This window comes from Ochotona princeps, chromosome 12, assembly GCF_030435755.1.
Source record: "Ochotona princeps isolate mOchPri1 chromosome 12, mOchPri1.hap1, whole genome shotgun sequence".
Lineage (NCBI taxonomy): Eukaryota > Metazoa > Chordata > Mammalia > Lagomorpha > Ochotonidae > Ochotona > Ochotona princeps.
In genome coordinates, this window is record NC_080843.1 from 65,527,187 (window position 1) to 65,549,231 (window position 22,045).

General features: G+C 47.2%; 1 protein-coding gene across 1 annotated transcript in view; it reads left to right on the forward strand.

Moving 5' to 3' along the window:
* The window catches only part of MIPEP (mitochondrial intermediate peptidase), a 133,459-nt gene that overhangs the window by 81,880 nt on the left and 29,534 nt on the right, over positions 1–22,045 (forward strand). The window lies entirely within an intron of this gene.

Here is a 22,045-nt window from a genome sequence, read left to right on the forward strand (position 1 = left end):
GGCTAAAGTCCTCACCTTGAAAGCCCCGGGATCCCATATGGGCACCGGTTCTAATCCCGGAAGCTCCACTTCCCATCCAGCTCCCTGCTTGTGGTCTGGGAAAGCAGTCGAGGACGGCCCAATGCATTGGGACACTGCACCCGCGTGGGAGACCCGGGGGAGGTTCCTGGTTCCTGGCTTTGGATCAGCACGCACCGGCCCGTTGCGGCTCACTTGGGGAGTGACTCATCGGATGGAAGATCTTCCTCTCTGTCTCTCCTCCTCTGTGTATATCTGGCTGTAATAAAATGAATAAATCTTTAAAAAAAAAAAAAAAGAAAGAGGCATGTTCTTTTAACTTTTCTTTACTTTGGAAGAATTTTATTTCATTTTCAAAGACAAAGGAAAGCTTTGCTGGGTGTGTTATCCTGGGCCGAGAGTTTCTTTTATAATCTGGAATATGTGGCTCCATTCTCTTCTTGCCTGTAGAATTTCCTGTGAGAGATCTCCTGTGAGTTTAATTGGTGTTCCTTTATATGTGAGTTGATTTTTTTCTTGTGCACATTTAAGGATCTTTTCCTTAAGTGCGATTGAAGAGAGCTTGATGATCATGTGTATTGGTGAAGATTGCTTATGGTCAAGCCTGTTGGGAGTTCTGTGCCCCTCCCGGATGTTGTTTCCCAATTCTTCTCTAGATTAGGGAAATTTACCCTTACTATTTCATTAAATACATTTGTAAACCCAGCTTCTCTTTTTGTACCTTCTGGGACTCCCATAACGCTTGTATTTGGCCTCTTAATAGTGTCTTTCAATTCTTGAATACTTTTTTTTTTTTTTAGCTTGATCCAGCTCTGCTTCCAGTTTTTTGTTTGTTTTCCCCTGGCGACAGGAAATATCTTCCAATTCTGAGATTCTTTCTTCTGCCTCCTTCATTCTACTTTTGAGACTCTCCACTATATTTTTAATTGGCTCCACTGTATTCTTAATTTCTGATATATCAGCTTTCATTTGATTCATTTGCAGTGTGACATATTCCTTAAATTCATTGAACACGTGCTTTATGTGCTTCTGATTGTTGATAAAAAGGTTTATAACAAGTTATTTTGCTGTGAGACCAGTGCAATGTATTGAGCTCAGTGAATTCTCGCCGAGCTCAACACATGTGCGGCTCACTGTTTTCCCTGCAGTTTTAAAACTTTTGCCGCACTGTATGAAATGACGCCTGATATACCACTACTAGAGTTCTTGATCTGCTGGCTGTCAGGTCTGAGGGCTGCCTGGACCTGTCTGGGGTGGAACCTGTAGGATGCCATGTTGATGCAGTTCACTGAGTCAGAAATGAGTTCACTCGCTGCTCAGTGCATGCTTATTCCTTTCCCTTGCCTTTGCCTCCTTAAACAAAATGGTGTGTGATTCGGCTTTAGGGGGCAGACTGGGCTGTGAAATTTACTCTGTTCCTGTACTGCCTGTCTGGGTCCTGCTGCTCTGTCTCTGCTGCTAATCAAATCAAACAGACCAGCAAGATGGGCAGTTTTTTGTCTGGGTTTACCTCCTGAGCTCTCAGTGTTGCTTCCCACCTTATTGCTGGTGGAGTTCAGGCCACTACTGCAATTCAGATCGCCACTTCCTGAATGCCACTTGTGTCCACTGCTTTCCTGTGTCTGTCAGTCTCCAGGTGCCCCTCTGCTGTTATTCTGGCCTATCCTATTTCCTGGAATGTGCCCTCTCTGCTTCACACTGGCTAATGTTTCTCCCTCCGTTTAAACGTGTCCTTACCCTATTCCGCCATCTTGATTCCCGTCTAAGTAGTTTCCAAAGGGGTATTGTATGGTATGTCCCAGCTCTCCGTTTTTGGAGGTACCGTTTGTTTCATATCTCCTCCAGTACTTGACGCTGTTGGTTCTTTTCGTTTCAGCCATTCCAGGGCTGTGAAGCATTCTCTCACTGTGGTTTTCACTTGCCTTTTCCTCTTGACTGTTGATACTAGGCACATGGAATGTGTGTGGTCACCCGGATATCCTTGTTGTGTGGATTTTAGCTCTTCACGGAATGGAATTAGAATCCTTTGGAGGGTTCAGGGAGAGGTCTGACAGGTTGCTTGTGGGGTCCAAGAGGAAGAGTTATTGCAGGGTTTTGGCCGGAGCCGCATGAAGTGTGGCATTGGATTAGGACTGACAGGACTGGCAGGTGTAGACCGTTAGTAGGATCCAGGGTCCTCCAGGGAGTACTAAGTTTGAGACCTGTTGGACAAGCAGGTGAGGCTGTCCTGAATGAAGCAGTTGAATGTACGAGTCTGAGACACAGAAGAACTATCTTTGCTAAATTAGTCCATATAAGCTGTACCCCAAACCAAGGAACTGGGGTGCACTTTCCACCCCCAGGAGTGAGTGTATGTGGAAAAGATGATCTTGCTGAGCCTTGGGGCACACCAGCATTTATAGCCAGAAAAGTGGTAGGATACAGCAGGAGTATAAGAGGGAGAAACCACTGAGGTTGTTTTGGCAGAAGGGGTAGATAAAATGAGAAAGTTATGGCCTGAAAACTGGATCAAGGAGGAGTAAGTGATTATTAAATGGTGCCTGTAGGTCGGGAGCACTGAAGCTTGGAGCTAACCTTTGGCTTTAGCAACATGAAAGTCATTGGTGACCTGGGTAAGAGCCGTTGGAATGGAGTGACTGCCGGAACCAAGGCTCAGTGAAGTTGACTTCTTCCTCCCTCCATTCTTCCTTTCTCTTTCTTTCTTTCCTTCTTTCTTTTCCTTTCCTGTCTTTTTTTCTCTTTCTTTCTTTTTATTTATTTATGTTTACTGGAAAGGCAGATTTACAGAGAGAGCGAGACAGAAAGATCTTTCCTCCGCTAGTGTCCTCCCCAAGTGGCCGCAACAGCCTGAGCTGATTTCAAAAGTAAGTGGAGCGGGGAGGAATGGGCAACAGTGATGTTAGGTAACTTTGATATTTTCCTGCAAGACAAAGGAAATTGGACTTGAATGGGCTGCAGGGATAAAGAGAAATGAGCTTTTGCACTTTATTGTTGTTTGATTTAATTTTGATCTTTATTGATAGGAATTATAACTATATGCAGGTCCCTGGGAAACGTCTGTTACAAATTGAAACACTGACAATGCAAGGAGAGGCAAGCGGCTGAAACCGATGAGAAGGGAGGGGGTCTTCTGTGCATGTGGTGGGCCTCGCCTGTGCCGGGAGCAGGCCAGGCAGCTTTAGGGAGTGGGTGCATAGGCATTATCACCTGTTGGGAAGCTCCACTCAGCAGAGCATGGGAGCAGTGGGCTGAGGTTGAAGAGAGAGCAGGTGTCAAGTGAGCAAGCAGGCACGAGCGGAATCCAGAGTGGAGAAGGGAGGTAGAGTGGCCAGCCAACACGAGAGGCCCACTGGAGGTGAGGGCCTTCAGTTCGAAACAAGACTCATGGGCATGATTTTGGGCTTCTGCCAGCCATATTGGGCTGTGCGGGGATAGATACTGAGCTGTAACTGAAGCCATAGCTTAGTGAGGTGTGTCAACTGGCACACAAGGAGGTGGTGGACCTGAAAGATGGGAAAGTCACTGCGGGGATCTGAGTGGCAAACAGGGTAAGGAGTGAGGCCCCTCGAGCATTGCCAGCGGGTTGTGCACTTGCTGGGGTTTGAGAGTCAGTTGAGGTGATGACTGAGGAAGGAGTGCTTGGCACTGATACCGTGTGGCAGGGTCTGGGTTACAAGTGTGGATGTGAGAGGTCAAGTTAGGGCCAAGGAAAGCAATGGAGGGAAGGTTGGGGCATCCAGAAGCAGGGCTTATGTGTTTCCTGCTGTTGCTGTGACACTACAAATGAGTGGCTTAAAATAGCACAAAATTTGTTCAGTTACAGATCTACAAAATTTCCATCTGGAGGTCCCAGCTCCAAAATGAATCTTAAGGGGCTAAATCAATGTGCAGGCAGGGCTGTTCCCTCTGGAGCCAGGGAGGGGGCTGGTAGCTGTTGTTTTGCATTTCAGCTTCTGATTGGCTGCTGGCCACATCACTCTCATCTGTACTTCCCTCCTCACTCTCCTCCCCTTTAACCTAGCTGTCTCCTGCTCATTAAGGATTGCTTTGATTGTATTTGAGGACCTCCCACTAGACAATCTAGGATAATCCTGTCTCGGGTTCTTAATCTTAGCACCATTTTCTCATATCAGGTAACATTCGTGGGTTCCCAGAAGTAGGCTGCAGACATCCTCGGGGAAGCAGCATTGTTCCTTCTACCATGCCAGGCATTTGAAATATTAGCTTTGGAGATGTTGATATCATCAGAATTTTAGCACGAGTGAGGGTAAAATTAAACAGGCCAACCATGTTAAGGAATGAGTGGGAGGGGCTGACGCTGCGATGTAGGATTAGGAATCGTCACGGTCCACTGTCAGGGAAAGCAGAAGTAGAGTGTTCAGGGGAAAGGAAGAATAGTCCCTTGGCTGTTACAGGCATTTAAGGAGTAAACCAGAAGATAGAAGATCTGTTTTTAAATCTTCTCTTTGTGACTTCCAACTAGATGCAAAACACAGATGTTAAACACACGCACATTCTCTCTCTCTCTGTCTCTCTCTGTCTCATCTCTAAGACCATTGACTTACAGGGTTTGGAGAGATAGCAGCCGTCTTGGGAAAGGTTGTGAGGGAGGTAGATTTTCAGCAGAGAACAGGAGGGAGAAGGGAGTACTCAGAGACAGTGAGTGACAGGTGATTTTGTTGGTGACCGAATTTTGGAGAGCTCAGGGGGATGGGGAGGAAAAGAGGGGGTCAGGATGGGACACGGTGAGCTCTTGGGCAACTAGCACTTCCTGTGGTTATTGATGGTCACAAACAGGTGGTGTCACACAGGTGATTTCACTTGGTGGAGTTGTTGTGGACCCTGGGGCTTTCTGGGAGGGACATGGGGCAGGGGTTGGGGGGGCGGGAAGACGTACATGGTACGCAAAGCCCTGGGGTCCCCCTGGACTTTGGCAGCTGGCAACACATAGGAGCAGAATACATCAGGCTCAAAGCCAGTCGTGCTGTAGAACCTGAGTGACCAGACAATGAGGTACGTCTTTTGTGTTAGTTTGCAAAGTAGTACAATGTGTGTCTTAGTTCCTGAAGTTGTAAGGCACGGCAGAGGCCAGGGTGCTGATTCTGTTTCCTCCTAGGGCAGCTGGGTGGAACAGAGCGGAGGGCGGGGTGATTTACCTAGGGTGGTGCAGGCGGCAGGGTTCCCCAGTTGCCTGATGCTGACACTGTCTGTCCTCCTAATTCACTATTATGAAATAAATTCCAGACGAGTCAACACCCAGATGGAAAAATAAGTCACCAGAAGTGGCTTATGTGGACAAATAGTTCTTCATTTAACAGAAAGTAAGTCAGGGTAGGAGGGGTGGAGAAAGCTTGGCTAACAGGTACCAGCTTGCAGTCAGAGAGGAGGTGCAGGAGCTCTGGTGCTCTTTTGTGTCACAGGGTGACTGGCTTTAGATGTCATAGTGTGTGTATATCTTTCTACAAGAAAAAAGCTGGAAGCATTTTTTAAAGTATTTACCCTAATAGATAATAAATGTTTGAGGAGGTATATTTATCCTGATTTGAACACTACATAGTATATACATATATTAAAACATTGCATAATATCCCATAATATATATGATTTTATACATCAGTTAAAATTTTAAAAATTAAACAACTTTCCTCTAATGAACATGCGTTCCTTATAAAACCGCTGGTTTCCATTTCATTAAAAAGGTGCATCTCGTTGAAGCAGAAGCCCTGTTCCCAGCCGTTTTATACCCCCAGCTAAATGAGCATTCAGCACTAAGCTTAAAGTGCTTTCACAGTGCAAGTTCCCTTCAGCATGGAGTCAGTTCTAGAGAACTTAAGAAGGCTTGTAGAAAGTGTTTTTAAAGGTTAGGTTTATTTGGTGCAAAGAAATCCTGAAATATATGCATGTATCAGGTTTTTTAAAATAATAATTTCCCTCTCTTCTTTAATTGATCTTGGAGGTTGAGACTACAAGCACTATTGCCCCCAGAAAAATTACCTCCTAGAGGCGATGTCCTGGGGTCCTGTGAGGTGATAAGCAGATTCTCAAAGCTTTGGCTGATTCTTGAGGCAGACTTTTGCAGAGGTGCCATGTTGGAGAACACTCTGCGTGGATAAAGCATCCGGGCAGCCGTCCATGGAAAGGAATGAAATCCTAGCCCATAGTGAGATGCAAGTAGGCGGCGGGGTCTTGGAAACAGAACCCGGTAAGGATGGATCCCCTTGGACGGATGGGCGCTTTGTGGAGCAAACAGCAGAGCCTTCCTCCGTTTGCAGGCTGCCATGTGAACATGCCACCAGGAGACAGCCATCTGCATGCTGGCACGCAGCCTTCACCAGACACTGGACATGCCAGCTCCTTCAGGTGGCATTTTCCTGCCTACAGAACTGAGAGAAATCATTTCTGTTATGGGAACCACCCAGTCAGTAATACTGTGACCACTGATAATGTCTTTTTTTTTTTTTTAAGATTTTTTTTTTATTATTTGAAAGGCAGAGGTTCAGAAAGAAGGCGAGACAGAGAGGGAGGGATCTTCTGATTGCTGGTCACTCCCCAGTTGGCCACAGTGGTTAGAGCTGAGCTGATCTGAAGCCAGAAGCCAAGAGCTAGGAGCGTCCTTTGGGTCTCCCACGTGGGTGCAGAGGCCCAAGGACTTGACCCATCCTGTGCTGCCTTCTCAGGCCATAAGCAGGGGGCTGGGGCAGAAGCAGAGCAGCCGAGACACCAGTTGGCGCTCGCTGGGATGCTGGTGCTGCAGGTGGAAGCTTAAGCTGCTACACCATGGTACCACCCCCTACCAATTGTTTCCTATTGCTGGTTAATTCTTCTATTACTGGTAAAATCTACATTTTTCCTAATCCTTTTTTTCATTCATTCTTTCTTTTTATTTAAGCTGTCTGCATGGGAAGCAGAGACGTTCCTGTTTTAATCATTTCCCCTTGTTTATGGGGATGTGCTTTTTTAATGTGCTGCTTCACAGCCCGTGGCCGACGGGGCAGTGCCCACGGTCACATCCGTGTCATCCGGCTTCTTCACAGCCCGTGGCCTACTGGGGCAGTGCCCACGGCCACATCCATGTCATCTGGCTTCTTCACAGCCCGTGGCCGACGGGGCAGTGCCCACGGTCACATCCTTGTCACCTGGCTTCTTCCCAGCCCGTTTGGTCTGCTGCGTGCTGACCTTGACACCCACGAGGAACACGTGTGCTGTAGGCTTTGGTCCTCTTGCTGCAGACTCAGCGGTCAGGGCACCTGGGGCTGACACAGCAGTCAGGCTTGTTTCTCCTGGGGGGCTCTGTGAGGCTGTGTGGCTGCCTCCTGGGCCAGGGCGTCTTGGGCCACGGGAGACAATAAAGTGGGATCCTCTTCCATTTGTGGCTGCAGACACCTTTCGGCTCTGCATTCTTGCCTTCAAAGCTTTAGCTCTGGTTTCAGCTTTGGGAGGGACAAGGACCTTCCTTCTTTGCCTTCAGTACCATCTTGATGAAAAGCTATTTGTCATCTTGTGTTTTTTTTTTTTTTAATTGGACAAGTTTTATTTTTGTTGTTTGGCATATATTGTTGGTTGTAGCTAAAGCTATCGAATTTCTCTTTTGGTTTTCTGTCATGCTTAAAAGGAACTTCTTAAACTAACATTCTAAAAACATTTTATTCTGGTATGCTTATGATTTTATTTTTTACTTTTAAATCTTGGATTATTTGAATATGTCCTGGTGTAAACCATGACGTTTGAAGCCACTTTATTTTTTCTAATTGGTTTTTCCAATAACTCACCAATTCCTCATGAGTTTGGGAAGGTCTCTGTTGCCAGACACTAGGTTTTTTTTCTTTTTCTTTGTAAGATTTCTTTTTATTGGAAAGTCAGATATACAGAGAGGAGGAGAGGAGCCTGGGACTCTTCTGTGTCTCCCACGCAGGTGCAGGGTCCCAAGGCTTTGGGCCCTCCTTGCCTGCTTTCCCAGGCCACAAGCAGGGAGCTGGAGGGGAAGTGGGGCTGCTGGAATTAAAACCAGCACCCATATGGGATTCCGGTGCTTTCAAGGCGAGGCCTTCGGCCGCTAGGCCACTGCGCCGGGCCTACCTATGAGGTTTTGCAGTATCCTCATATATGCCTCTCACAGCATTTATAGATAATATTTTGCAGCCCATTTTCAATGTTTGTTTATTTCAATGGCTTGAATTTTCAGAATAATGCTGAAGGATGATACAATGTGTCTGGTTTGACCAAGACCCAGGGGGCCAGCATGTGATACAGGAGGTTAATCCAGTGCCTGTGAGGCAGTGACCTGTGTGAGTCCCAGCTCGAGTCCCAGATGTTCCATTTGTGATCCAGCTCCCTGCTGATATGCCTGAAAGTAGCAGGTGATGCCTGAGGTGCTTGGGGCCCTCAGGCTCATGTGAGAGACCCAGAGGGATTTCCAGCATCCTGCCCTGGTCATTGTGGCCATCTGGGGAGTGAACCAGCAGGTGGATGCTCAAGATCTGTGCTGCTCTCCTCTCTCTCTCATCTTCCCTCCCCATTCATGTGTCTTTCAAACTAGTGAATCTTGAGAGAGGAGAGAGAGAACTGGTATGTGTTTAAGGTAAGAGAATGTTCTGGGGTAAGAAATGGCATGTTCGATTGACAGAGGAACGGCCAGGTGAGGCATGGGAGCGGGTGTCAAGCAGAAGCAGTTCTCGCGAGGCTGGTCGCAGCAGGAGCTGAGGCGGCTCCCCAGGAGTGGTGTATGGCACAAAGAGCTGGAGTGACAACCAGCTTGATGAGTGCTGTCCAGCAGATCTTCACCTGTAATGTGGCGATGTACAATTCTTAGGATTACCATGAGGCCAAATGATCTGGGTCAAAAGCCATGAACTCTGTCTTACACATACTAGGCCATAAACAAGTGTCATGTATTGTTGCTAATGTCACAAAGGAATACCATCTGGAAGCTGAAATTAAGTGATCAAAATTAATTGCATCAGGCTCTGTCGGATGAGTCAGAGCAGGGACAGCAAGGTGAGCCGGGCATCGATCTGCATGGCCTGTGTTCCTCACCTGCGCCTTTGGAGGGGGATCGCACTTGCTCTCAGAGAGCGCTCTGCCAGGCCACCAGAGGTCCCCACGGCTGTGTAAGCAGGTCGCCTGGGACCGGCTAACAGCCTTCCATGACTGTGTGTGGTTATTAATGTGTCAGGAAAGTTTATCTCTGTGTCTTTTACACATCTCAATTTATAATGCATGTGTTTAATAAGTACAAAAGTTATTTGCTTTTTTTTAATATACATGGTCATCAGCTTCCTGACCTGGCGATGATGCAATCATTCTTCTCACATGTGTATGTTTTTCTGTGTCTTGGGAAGCTTTGAAATACTTGCTGATTTATGGAGAGCAAAAGTGGAGCAAACTTTCTCAGAACATTTAGTAAAACGCAAGCTCTTTAAAGCTAAGATCAACCAGTATTTGAAATGATTTATACAATTATGGCAATAGCTTTTTTCCACTTAAGCCGAAGTGCAGTCTAAACAACCCTTTCACACTGCTAAGTCCTTCAGATGGAGGCAGTGGCTGTCTATAAATCAACTGATCGTTTACATGGTGTTCATAGCCACTTTTTTTTTCAAGCTCGTTTTCTCCCTTCACACTAAGGATATCCTCCAAAATGTTGAGCCAGCCCTCTACCGAATTAAAGGGAACAGAGAAATACAAAAGACTTTGAGGAATGATATGTGGCCACAGCTTAATTTGGAAAAGCAGAATGCTGAAATAAAGCGGGGTGATACTAGATGTTGCTGAGCTGGCTTACTTGGAATCAGTGACTTACTCTGTAAGCTGGTTTGTGAGTGACAACAATCCCTCGGGCACAGTCTTCTCAAACGAGTCCCCTGGCGTTGATCCTAGAAATCCACAGAGTGCTTTAATCTGAATGATTGTGTAACCATTTTTTGTTGTTGTTTTAGAAAAACCCAGCGTCCAGAAGTTACGGCAGTTATTTTCTCCTTCCACCCAGCTTTCCCAGTGAAAACGTTCTGCCTAGCCATAGTACACTGTCAAATCCAGGGAATGGATTTTGGTACAACACTATTAAATATTACTTTTATAACCTCTGCTTATTCATTGTGAGTACTTCTGAAATAGATGCTTTTTATCTTCCACGCTGATAGATCTCAGGATGGTTAGTTAACAATGACATTGAACTTTAACGCGTCATCTGCAACTTGTTTCGTTCTTTAGAGTTCACATGCATGTTAAAGATGGGAACACTAGAAACAGGATCAGTGGAGATTTGTACGTCACTGAGAACCTGCACTGTGATGCCATAGAGTTAGAAAAGCACCAGTGTTTTTCAAACAGATACTCTGAAACGTGGGGCTTCCCAGAGGGCCTTGATGTGTTAGCTCAGCTTGTGCAGTGGGTGTAATCAGTTTATGCCACGAGATAGTCAGCCGCTTTGCCCTTTCTGACTAGCTCGGGAGCACTAATATTCTTTGAACTTCTGCCTCATTTGGTTTCAAGCATCTTGAACAAACCGACCGTTCTAAATGCATTTTACATTATCATATACACAGATGTATGTGAGTGTGGTAGGTGTATGTGTTAACTGTATAGGTGTATACATGGGTGGGTGAAAAAATGAAACAAACAACCACAGATCAGAAATCATCCCAACCACGTGCACTGTCCTCTAATATTTTCTGTTCTGTTTCAATATTTTAAAAATGTTGCCCAGAACCTGTGGTACTGATTTCATAAACTACTGGCCAATAACGACCCACTGTTTGAGAAACTGCATGTTAGCTCACCCCGTCCTGGTATCTGCACATGCTGCCCTGCTTCCAGAAGGTAACCATAAAACCTCTTTCACGTAGAAATGTTTTACAGCTAAATTATGTAGAACAATAAAAGCACAGCTCCTGTTTAATCCCAGGACCACCGTTTCTCCTTGCATGTGTCAATTCCTTTGACAGGCGTTGTGTTTCAGGGTAGATGGATATACACATCTGTGAGCGGGGGACAGTGACCTAAAGCAGCACTGTAAGCACTCTGTTTTAGGTAGGGAAGTATTTTGTTTTGCTCCATGGAGTCACAAACTACATTTTATCTGTGCCTAGTGACTTGTAGTTGACGTTTTACCATTTTACCAAGTCCCACGAGAGGGGAACGAATGAGAAACGAATGGACGTGTGATTGATGGGCGATGGGTAAGGACTGTGTCACTTGTTCGGTGTGGCTAAGGGCTGTTGTTTGACTTGAAAGTTAGATTTGGTATAAGTCCAGGAGAGTTCTTTCGTGTGTTCTCAGACTTCCATGTGCTGCTGCAGAGGATGGGAGGCCTTGGAGCTTTGAAACAGGTGGATACTACAATGTGAACAGATATAAACTATAGGGAACCAATCAATGTGTCAACATGGGGGACGGATTGAACCTACAGAGACTGAGGGCAGGAGGAAAGGATTCTATCCCAATGAAAAAAGTATAAATACATAATGGATATAGATGTATACTTGAAGACATCAATATAACTGTAAAAATGATCCACTTTGGGCCCGGCGGTGTGGCCTAGCGGCTAAAGTCCTCGCCTTGAACGCGCCAAGATCCCATATCAGCGCCCGTTCTAATCCCGGCAGCCCTGCTTCCCCTCCAGCTCCCTGCTTGTGGCCTGGGAAAGCAGTCGAGGACGGCCCAAAGCATTGGGACTCTGCACCCGCGTGGGAGACCTGGAAGAAGTTCCAGGATCCTGGCTTCAGATCAGCTCAGCTCTGGCCATTGTGGCCGCTAGGGGTGTGAATCATCGGACAGAAGACCTTCCTCTCTGTGTCTCCTCCTCTCTGCATATCTGATTTTCCAATAAAATAAAGAAACAAATCTTCAAATACATATGTATATTTAAAGAAATGGTTTGGTTAATGTGCTGCTGACAGAGATTCACAAAGATGAAGTGGATCTTTTTTTTTAAGATCTTTTTAAATTTTTATTGGAAAGTCAGGTATACAGAGAGGAAGAGAGACACAGAGGAAGATCTTCCGTCCATTGATTCACTCCCCACATGACCACAATGGCCAGTGCTATGCTGATCCAAAGCCAGGAGCCCAGAGTGTCTTTTGGGCCTCCCACACAGGTACAGGGTCCCAAGGCTTTGGGCCATCCTTGCCTGCTTTCCCAGGCCACAGACAGGGAGCTGGATGGGAAGTGGGACTTCTGGGATTAGAACTGGCGCCCGTATGGGATCCTGGTGCATTCAAGGGAAGGACTTTAGCTGCTAGGGTGCTGTGCCCAGCCCCTAAATATATCTTAACATAGAAAAAAAACTTAGGAAGAAACTTACCAAAAATTCAGATTTCTGCAGTGAATACTACAAAGAAAACACTAAAACAAGTTACAAATGGGAAAGTATTTCATGCACACAGCTTGAGGTGAGGGATGAGCCACAAATGCGCTACAACTTCATTTGAAATCTCAGCTCCTTTTTTTTTCTCTTTTTGCATTAATTGGCAACCTGAATATAAAAGTTATCATAGAAATCAAGGGAACTCCAAACAGCAGAAACAACTGGCTGTTGGGCTTGTTGGGTGAGTGGCCCAGCGGACTGAACACCTCCTCTCCCTCTCCCTCCCTCCCTCCCTCTCTCCCTCTCTCCCTTTCTCGCTCGCTCTCTCTGTCAGTGTGTGTTTCTTTTATGGTCTCTCCCTCTCCATCACTATGCCTGGGAAATAAGTTTCTCTAAAATCGTAATCCACATGAAGAGACAATTTGCAGAATGGGAGACTGTATGGCTGATGAAAGTTTAATCTCAAAACAACTCTAGTTACTGTAAGAAGTCATCAGATTTTTCAAATGAGCAAAGGGTTTGAGGAACTGTTTCTCTAAGGAAGATGATTCAAGAGTACATGAGAAAATGCACAACATCTTTAATGGGGATTTACAAATTAAGACCATGAAATAATCTTGATCCCCACTGAGATGGGTAAGAGAAGAGCGATTGTGGGAGGCATTGGTGTGGACCCCTGTCAGGGAGCCGACAGGCGTGTGAAGTGGGACAGCAGCTTTGGACACAATCTGGCAGTCAAATAATTGAAACAGAATGACCAGGTGACCCCACATTCCATTCCTGGGCAGGGTGGAATCCCACTGGATAGAGCAGATTTACCTTGACATTCATAAGAGAGTGTTCACAACAACATTATTCATCATAGCCCCAAAGTTGAAACCATCCACAAGTCATCAGTGATGGACAGATAAACCAAAGTGGTGTCTGCATACCCTAGAATCCTAGTCAGTCCTGAACAGTAATGAAGAAATGATGCCGCACCTGGAAAGTATTATGTTTACTAAGAGAAACCAGACATAAAAGCCTGTGTTGTGTGACTCCATGTATGTATGATGCCCAGGATAGAGAGAGAGAAGATCAGTGGTTGTCAGGGACAGGAAGAGGGGAGTGAAGAGTGGCTGCTAAAGGGATTTTTTTTTTTTTTGCCGTGTTGAAAATGTCCTAGAATAAGTGGTAATAGACGATTTTGTGAACACACTAAAAGTCCCTGAATTATTCACTCTCAACGAGGATTTACATGGTGTATGACTGTCATCTTACTTTGAAACAAAGTCAGTGTTGACATAGTGTGTTGAAGCAAGGAAGGACTGTGGTGGGTCACCCCTGATGGCCTCCACTCCCCCCGCAACCCCAGAGGGGGAGAATGAATTACCGTGAAAGGTGAAGATCAGCTTACCCAAAGGGGTGTTCTGCTTAGTGTTAACTTAGCAACCTGTAGACTTAGAAATAGAAGGCCATCAGCTCCTGTCAGCCCGAAACAAGCCATCACTCACCGCCGACCTGGGTGGAAATTAAACCCGGAGCCTTCAAACGTGGGAGATGTGGGAAGAAAGCCAGCTATTCTTTCCCAGCTGCCATATATAACATTGTATGTGATGTTCTAGCATTCCGGAGGAACGCTGCTTGGTAGTTACAATAGTGTTTCATTGTTGCTTCCAGGTGTTGATTGTTTTTACCCACTGCCCTTCAATTCCAGTAGAACCCAAGTTTTCTCATGTGTTTCTTCCACACTCCTAACAGTTCTTTTTTTGTTGTTGTTTAAAAAAAAATGCTAAAAGCTATTTCATCAGGAATTCTGGAAATTCCTCACATGAGACAGTCAGGGAGGACAGATGACATGTTGATAGAAAGCAGGCAGCCCTAGTCATTGCAGTGGATCAGTCATGTATTTAATTTCTGGCAGTTATTCAGTACAAAATACAGGTAGTAACACGACACGCAGATGACACACTGGTGCAGGCCTGGGGCTGTACTTAACAGCCTTCTGGAATGCCTTCATGGTGCTGTACAGAACGTGGGGGGAGCCAGTCACTGTGCCTTCCTGGGGTGAGAGTAATTCTCACCATCTCTATTAACTTGCTTTTGTCTCAGCTGGACTACAACCCCTTCGTAAGACATTCAGCTAATTGTGTCTGTCTTTCTGTCTATCTTTCGTACTTCTCAGGCAACATACAGGCAAATTAATAGAATGTGTTTTTAAAGTTGGACAGGGAGAGATCTTTCACCGTGAGAATCACCAAGTGAGTTTAGAAGGCAGTGGTTACTCAGATCAAGGAAACTGAGTACCTGTTAGGGTGGGATTCATCGGGGAAAGCCAGTGCAGTGACAAGGTGACAGGTTTTAGCTGAAATAGTCTGCTCCGGGATGGAGGGCCTCCAAGCCAGGCATCCCTCAGCATCACCTGCCCGTCCTGGCCTGATCCCACCAGAGAGGGCGTCATGGCAGCTCACAGCAATGTTATTTTAGTTTTGTTTTGTCACTGTAGAAGTTCATGTGGGGAGAGTCACAAGGTTGGTTATCTGTTAAAGGTTTGCTGATTTCTTAAATCTGGTGATTATTGAAACCTGTTAATTATGGAAAGAGATTTTGGATTTACGCATGTCAGTCCTGTCTGAATTACCATCACTTGTGTCTTGCTTTTTAAATTCTTGGTATTGTTTTTCTGGTGAATACTTGTTGAAGACACTATGCTAGTCACAAGAGACATAGAGGTGCCCAGTGTCTCCCCACCTGCAAGGGGTTTGTGTCACCGCTAACCAATGGCAATTGTTAGAATGACCCTTCAAGTTATTATTCTTTCTTTATGAAGACTTTAGGGGGGTGCAATAAGGGTTCATTTGTGACTGGGATAATGCTTTGAGAAGATTTAACTAGTGTGTCTTGTTCTCTTGCACAAATCCTCCTGCTAAAATAATCCCAGGCACTGGCTGATGAGATTATGGAGAGGAGTAGAGACAGTCACCTGGGTGCAGGAAGGGGCGCTGAAGGCAAGGATGCCAGTCCTAGGGCAGGCGGATGTGCCCGGAGAGCACCCGCATGTCCCGCTCAGATGGCAGGCTGTGCGTGAGCCTGGCCACTCACCGTGGGGGCTCAGCAGCCCAGACTTGTGTCCTAGGGACCCAGGGACAGGGCACAGCTGGACTAGTGAAAGTCCTGGTCACCCTCAGGATGAGCACAGGGTGAGGCAAGTGTCCCTTTTTCTTTTGTAATCAGGTAAGGTAGAACTTGAATGATCGTTAAAGGAAGCTGGTGAGCCATGCAGTCACCTGCAGGGGGAGAGCATCTGAGGAAAGAGAGGGGCCCAGCCTGAAGACCTGAAGGTCAGGAGCCTGCCACCTGCTGTTCAGCTAGGGTGGAGAGAGGGGCAGAGAGGACAGTGGCAGAGAGAGGATTGGACCTGAAGGGATCAGACGACCTGCCTGGGTTCTTGCTTGTGCCCTGCAGGAAGTTGATGGACTGATTTTTCATCAAGTCATCCCCTTTGTCCCAGCTTTCTGGTGTTGCGATTTGGTCATGCAGGCTAGGCGGGCTGTCTGCAGGTGGCTGTGAAGGAGTGAGTCAGCCCCCAGAGGAATGGAGTGGATGGTGGGACCTCTCCTCCTGAGCACCTGCTTCCTTCATGCACCTGTGTGTAGCTGGGAGGTGAAGCACCTGTCCTTGGCCATTCTTCCCCTCAAAAAGTTATTGTCCCTTTCAGTACTCCCGCCATCTGCGAAGGACAGCCATGTCCTTTCCCCACCTTTCCTTCCAGGAGTCTTACCTAATCTTACACAGACTTCCATCTGCCCTATCCTAGCCCATTTGCTGAATGGTTCATGCTCAGGGGAAGACGAACACAGGCCGCCTGTTCTCTTGCCATATGTGGCTTCATTAGTTCCCAGAGTCGCCTGCTGGCAGCCTGTTCACTTAGGAGCTGTTCCTGCCACGGTGCCTGCTGCCAGCCAGGTCCCAACGACCTGAGCGGAGATGGCTTCCTTGTCTGGGTGTCTTGACTTGAGTGTAGAATGAAAGAACAGTTCACCCTTTCCATGTGCATCGGTGACATTTTTGTTCTCCTGAGGGATTAGCTTTTGGTAGGCAAAATCTGGTACTTCCAGGTGTTTTTGTTTTTCTATTTGCAGTTTTAAAAGTAACTCATGATCAGATTAAATTGACAGGGTGAGGATCGGTGCCTCACACATACGTTGGCATATTGGAAGCCAGTATTAGCATTTTGAAACAAAATATGCTCATTGTTGATGGCATACATACTTTATTCATCTGTAAAAATAGCTCTGCCATGTGTTTGGATGTGCATTTAACATCTATAATATAAATTAAAAAGAGAACTCGAATATAAATGCACGGATGTGGGCTGATTGTGTGTTTGGGTGTCAATGGTTTGACATCAGAGGGGTTGCACAGTAGGTCTTCTCTTGCCCGACACCCCAGAGGTGGCTAGGTTGGTGGCTTTTCTCTTTATAGAGTCCAGTGTGTCACGTGTTTCCAGTTTTCCCCTTTTCAAGGCTGGTGGGAAGAGGGAGGGGGGACCGGTGGGGGCCTGGGGAAGGGCCGGTTGGCGTGTCTCCTCTGCTGGCGTCTTGCAGTGAGGGTTGGACTGCAGGGTCCACCCTCTGCTCCACCCCTGCCTCCCAAGCCCTTTTCAAACCTAGCACAGGGGGTGGCCGTTCTGTTTGTAAAGGAACCAGGGGTTACTCCGTGTTTTCTGCCAGCAGCGTCCAGCAAGTTACCCTTTTTGAGTCTTATCTGCTCCCTCTAGGGATTTTTATGAACGTACAGTGGGTGATTTTAATAAGGCTTGTATGAGACAGGCCCAGGGCTTTATTTTGATAATATCTTTTGGTATGTGTGTTCTATTGCCCTGCGCAAGTTTCCAAAAACCTGTGGGCTGAAACATCTGCTGTTGCCTCTCGAGCTGCTCACACCCCGCCTTGCTTGTTATCAAGCTTCGATCAGGCTCCACCCAGCTTTGCTGCACCTATGCCTGGGCTGTCTCAGGCTGCGGTCACCATGTCACCAGGCCATGGGTGAGACACATCACCCAGGCTCCTGGCAGAATTCGTTTCCTGGTGGTATAACTGAGGACAGAGTTCCTACTGAATGACTGCAGGCCTCCCGGGAGCCAGATCTGCCCACTCAACAGGTTCTGGAAATTGTTTTCTGCCTTGGCCCAGTGCTTCCTCAAGCTCCATGGTGGGTTTCTTGAGTGAGCCTGCCAGCAGGACAGAGCCCTAATAAATGGCAGCATGCAGCCACAAGGGGGGACATCGGTCACCACGGCCACAGTGTTGGTGAGAAGCGCATGATCGGTGCGTGGTCATGGGAGAGGGTTTGTCTTGGCGGCCCCCTGCCAGCACCGTTGCACACCCCATCATCACTCAGTGCTGCAGACAGGGAGCTCCTGGCCATCGGGCAATGCTGTCTTGTGGGTTTTGGTGAAGTGTCACTAGGAGTGTCAGTGATCTGGTAGCAAAAGACATCCTCCACGGAGCAACAGTGAGAGGGTCTGTGGACAAAGAGCAGCACACAGCCCTGCCGCTGCCCGGCTCGGAGCCTGTCAGTTACCTTCATTAGGAAAGACGGTCCGACTAACTGGACAATCCCTGGAGCTTGTCTGGTGTGGCCAGCCCATTGCTTGTGCCATCTCTGGGACCTTCAAGGGCATTGAAATATCTCAAGGAAGCACCACCCAGGTTCTTAAAGTCTTAACAGCATTGGGGCTGGTGCACTGGCATAGTAGGTTAATGCCCTGCCAGTGGAAGTGGCATCCCTTATGGGCACTAGTTTGTGTCTAGGCTCTTCCACTTTCAGTCCAGCTCCTGCCTGGGAAAGCAGGAGAGGATGGCCCATACACCCATGTGGGGGACCTAGAGGAAGCTCCTGGCTCCTAGCCTCAGACTGGCCCAGCTCTGGCCATTTGAGCCCTCTGGGGAATGGGTCAATGGATGGAAGATCTGTTATTCTGACTTTCAAATAGTCAGTGAATCGTAAAATAATAATAATTATAATAATAATAGTTTTACAGCATCTATCAAAAAAGATGGTCAGAGAACTATTAAAAAAAAAGATATGGTGGCCTAAGATTCACATTAATTTGAGCACTACAGTACCCTCATCCCAGTTCAAGTCCAGTGTCGGCAGCACGGGGCATCGTGGTAAAGGATCCCGTGGTCTTCACCTCTTCCCTCCATCTGCCCATTTGTTCCACAGAGTGCCAGGAGATCCTGTTGTACCCCATCTCTTCACTGAGTCGCCATGTGATACAGCATGTGGTTTAGGCTCGGAAGGGGGTTTCAGCTCTGCATGACACACACCCTGAAAGCTGAGGCTGTCAATTCTATTCTTTCCTGATTTATAAATTTAAGATAAATTTTAGCTAAGTACACCTCTACCCATAAAGCTAGAAACAAACAATGTGTTCTTTTAAAGCCTAATTAGAAGAAATGGAATTGGCCTTGTCATTCGAGACTTAGCATCTAGTTGCCAGGTGCTTTACTCTGCACGGGTCTCAATTCTAGGTTTGAATGTGAAAATCGAGAGTGGACAGCAGCTACATTGTTTCTTGTCCATTCCCGATCCTAGCAAAACAGGGCGGGCCGGTAGGCCAGTAAGTGGCCTTGAGACATCTCCCGTCCCTTCTCCCCAGAGTTCTAAAGCAGTAGCGTTAGCCCCTAATTGATTCGGTATTGCTTTGCTTATTTCTTTGCTTACAGGCTTCGTGACCTCTTCCCACTCCAGGAAATTGGAATAGCCATGAGATAGGGTAGGTAGTGTTAGGGTCCGAAAACCTCCGTCTCTGGCCGTGAGAAAAGGGTAGTTACAGAGCGCTAGAGTCCTTCGTGTTTGAAATCAGGTCCACATTTTAAGCACCGGCCGGAGGGTTGGATACCCCGGTGCACCAGACAAGAGCTCTTAGGGAAAGCAAGCTTCCATTTAACAGGGAGCGATCATTCCAGTTCCACAACTGAAAGTGAACCGCTGCCTTAAAAAAATGAATAAATGAAATTGTAACAAGGGTTTAACCTTAGGTTAAATTAGCAGAAGTTTAGCAATTGTGTACAAACAACAATTTCTGGTCAGCCAGAAATTCAGAAACCTGTGCTGAAAGTTGGCAGGTGGGTGCCACGTACTGAGGGTTTCTTGAGGAACGGAAAGGGTGTAGTTCCGAAGTCAGACCTGTAATTTAAGAGCATCGCTGCATCGAGGCGGGGCTGTTGCTGTGAGGCTGACGCCGTGGCACTGCGGGAGAGGGTGCGCTGCGCAAATCTCCATGTCTGTCTTCACATGACTGAAAGGTCTTGTTTTAAGATTGTTTCTGTGGGAATTTGATCACAAGTTCCATGGGACCCAAGGAACTTAGACATTTTCGTAGCTCCAGTGAAAAGCCTCTTAGTGAAGCAGGCCTGCTTTCAAGATGAAACAGAACTGTATTCAGCTCAAATCTAAACAGAATGAAACTGGTCTCCACTGCCAAGGCTGCCAGACGGGCTCTGGCACATCACCCTGAAGCAAACAGTTTCCAAGACAAAGGCCCTTCATCTGCTGCTGGGTTCTGGAGCTTCTACCCGGGCCTTGCTTGTATCAACAGCACAAGAGCCAACTTCTTGGCGGAGTATCAAGTTAAAGCAGCCGGCCATATCCGTTACAAAGATATCATCACGTTCAGATTGCTTTGTGTGGGAAAGATCACCAAGGAGACTTGGTTTCAAGCAACATTCAGTAGATGAGGATTCCAGCGTAACACAAAAGTTGGCACTGATCCTCTTTTAAATAAGACCGAATAGAAAGAAGTACATCTACACCAGAGACAAATTCCCAAAGACCTAGCCCTTCAGCTGAAAATGTAATGATGCACTGTGTCTGGCCTGGAATTTGCCCCTTCGAGGGTCCTGGGTTATATGTCTTGCACCCACACAGGATGGAAAGTCTCTCTGCCCTCCTGTGCTCCTGATGTGGCCGTGTCTATACAGGAGGTAGAACTCCCATCTGCTGGTTTATTCCCCAGATTCCTACAGCACCAGGGTTATGCTGAAGCTGGGAGCCAGGATTCATTCCAGATCTCCCATGTGGGCTGCAAAGACCCAACTGCTTGAGCCATCCTCACTTCCTCCCAGGGTTCTCATTGGCAGGAAGCTGCAGTCAGGAACCAGAGCTCAGGCATCAAACCCGGGCACCTTGAAATGGGACTGTGGGCCTTCTCATGTCTACTCCAGAACCACCCCCAGCCACGTGTACAAGGCTCAGTTCCTCCCAACAGGGGAGCCTGGGGGAAGGGAGTGGCAGTGTGGCACAGCGGGTTAAGCTGCTGCTTCCTATGTTGGCATCCCATATTGGAACACTAGATTGCAGCCTGGCTGTTCTGCTTCCAATCCAGCTCCCTGCTAATGTGCCTGGGAAAGGGTTGAAGATAGCTCAGGTGCCCGAGTTCCTGCCACCAGCATCAGGGACCAGGCTGGAGGCTTTGCCTCCTGATTTTGGCCTGACCCAGACCTGGCTGTTGCAGACCTTTTGGGAGCAAAGCAACAGCTGGAAGATATCTCCCCATTGCCTCGTTTCTGTAAAGAAACCTTAGGGAGTTCAGCCTCACTATGGCTTTTATCTCTTTGGGTGAGCTTATCAGGTGCAATACAAACCCGGTTATCATGGCAGAGACAGATGACAATTGGGCCAGTGGTCCCCCCAAGATGTGCAAATGCCCAGAGGCAGACACTTGGGTTCTGTCTGACTGTGTCCCTGCCCTCTCAAATGCTGCCCTCTCAAATGCTGCTGTGCGGGGCACCCCCAAGGGGCACAATTACTCACAGGGTGCCCACACACTGCTAACCCTATCTTTGTCAAAAAGACAGCATGGGCATTGAGGATACTGGAATCTGCCTCAATGACCCATGTCCTACACTTACTGGGCTGCTCCTGCAACCTTGAATGTGACAGTCTTCTGGCCAAATCCAGGAAGACCAGTTGGTGTCATCTTTAACGTCGTTGTACAGTGCGTATAAATTGAGTATGTCCCCAGACTTGCCACACTCGTGATGAAAGAACCATACTTTTTCCTACTTATTTGTTTGTTGATGTTATAGACTGTGATTCACTTCTGTAGTTTATGGAGCTGGACTGAGATTATGGTGTTTTGTTTTGTTGAAGATTTACTTATTTGAAAGGCAGAGTTAGAGAGAGAGAGATAGAGAGAGAGAGAGAGATCTGTATCTGCTGGTTCCCACCCCAAATGGCTGCATTAGCCAGGACTGGGCCAGGCTGAAACCAGTCTCATAAAGGTCTCCCATGTAGGGCCCAAGGCCTTTGGCCATCTTCCGCTGCTGTCCCAGGCACACAAGCAGAGAACTGAATTGGAAGTGGGGCAGCCGACACTCGAACCGGTGATCGTATGGGATGCCAGAGTACCTGCAATTCTGGCCCCTAGGATTATGTTTCATTTTGCTTTCTTTTCGAGAGAGGAGTTGCTAGAGAATGAGATTCCATCATAAGAGTCTACCTGGCCTGTCTCAGAGTAACTGCATCCTTATGCCTGGGAAGACCAGATGCTCTCTTGAAATCCCATGGGCCAGGTGCCCAGCCCTTACTGGAGCACAGTGGGACAGTGCAGTGTTCTTAGCACCAGCTCTGTGCTGGGTCACAGCAGTGAGTCTCAGAGTGCTGGGCCAGTCCAGTTCACTTAGCAGTCAGCTTCTTGGGCAGGACTGGCCTCTCCTGAGCCCGGCAGATACC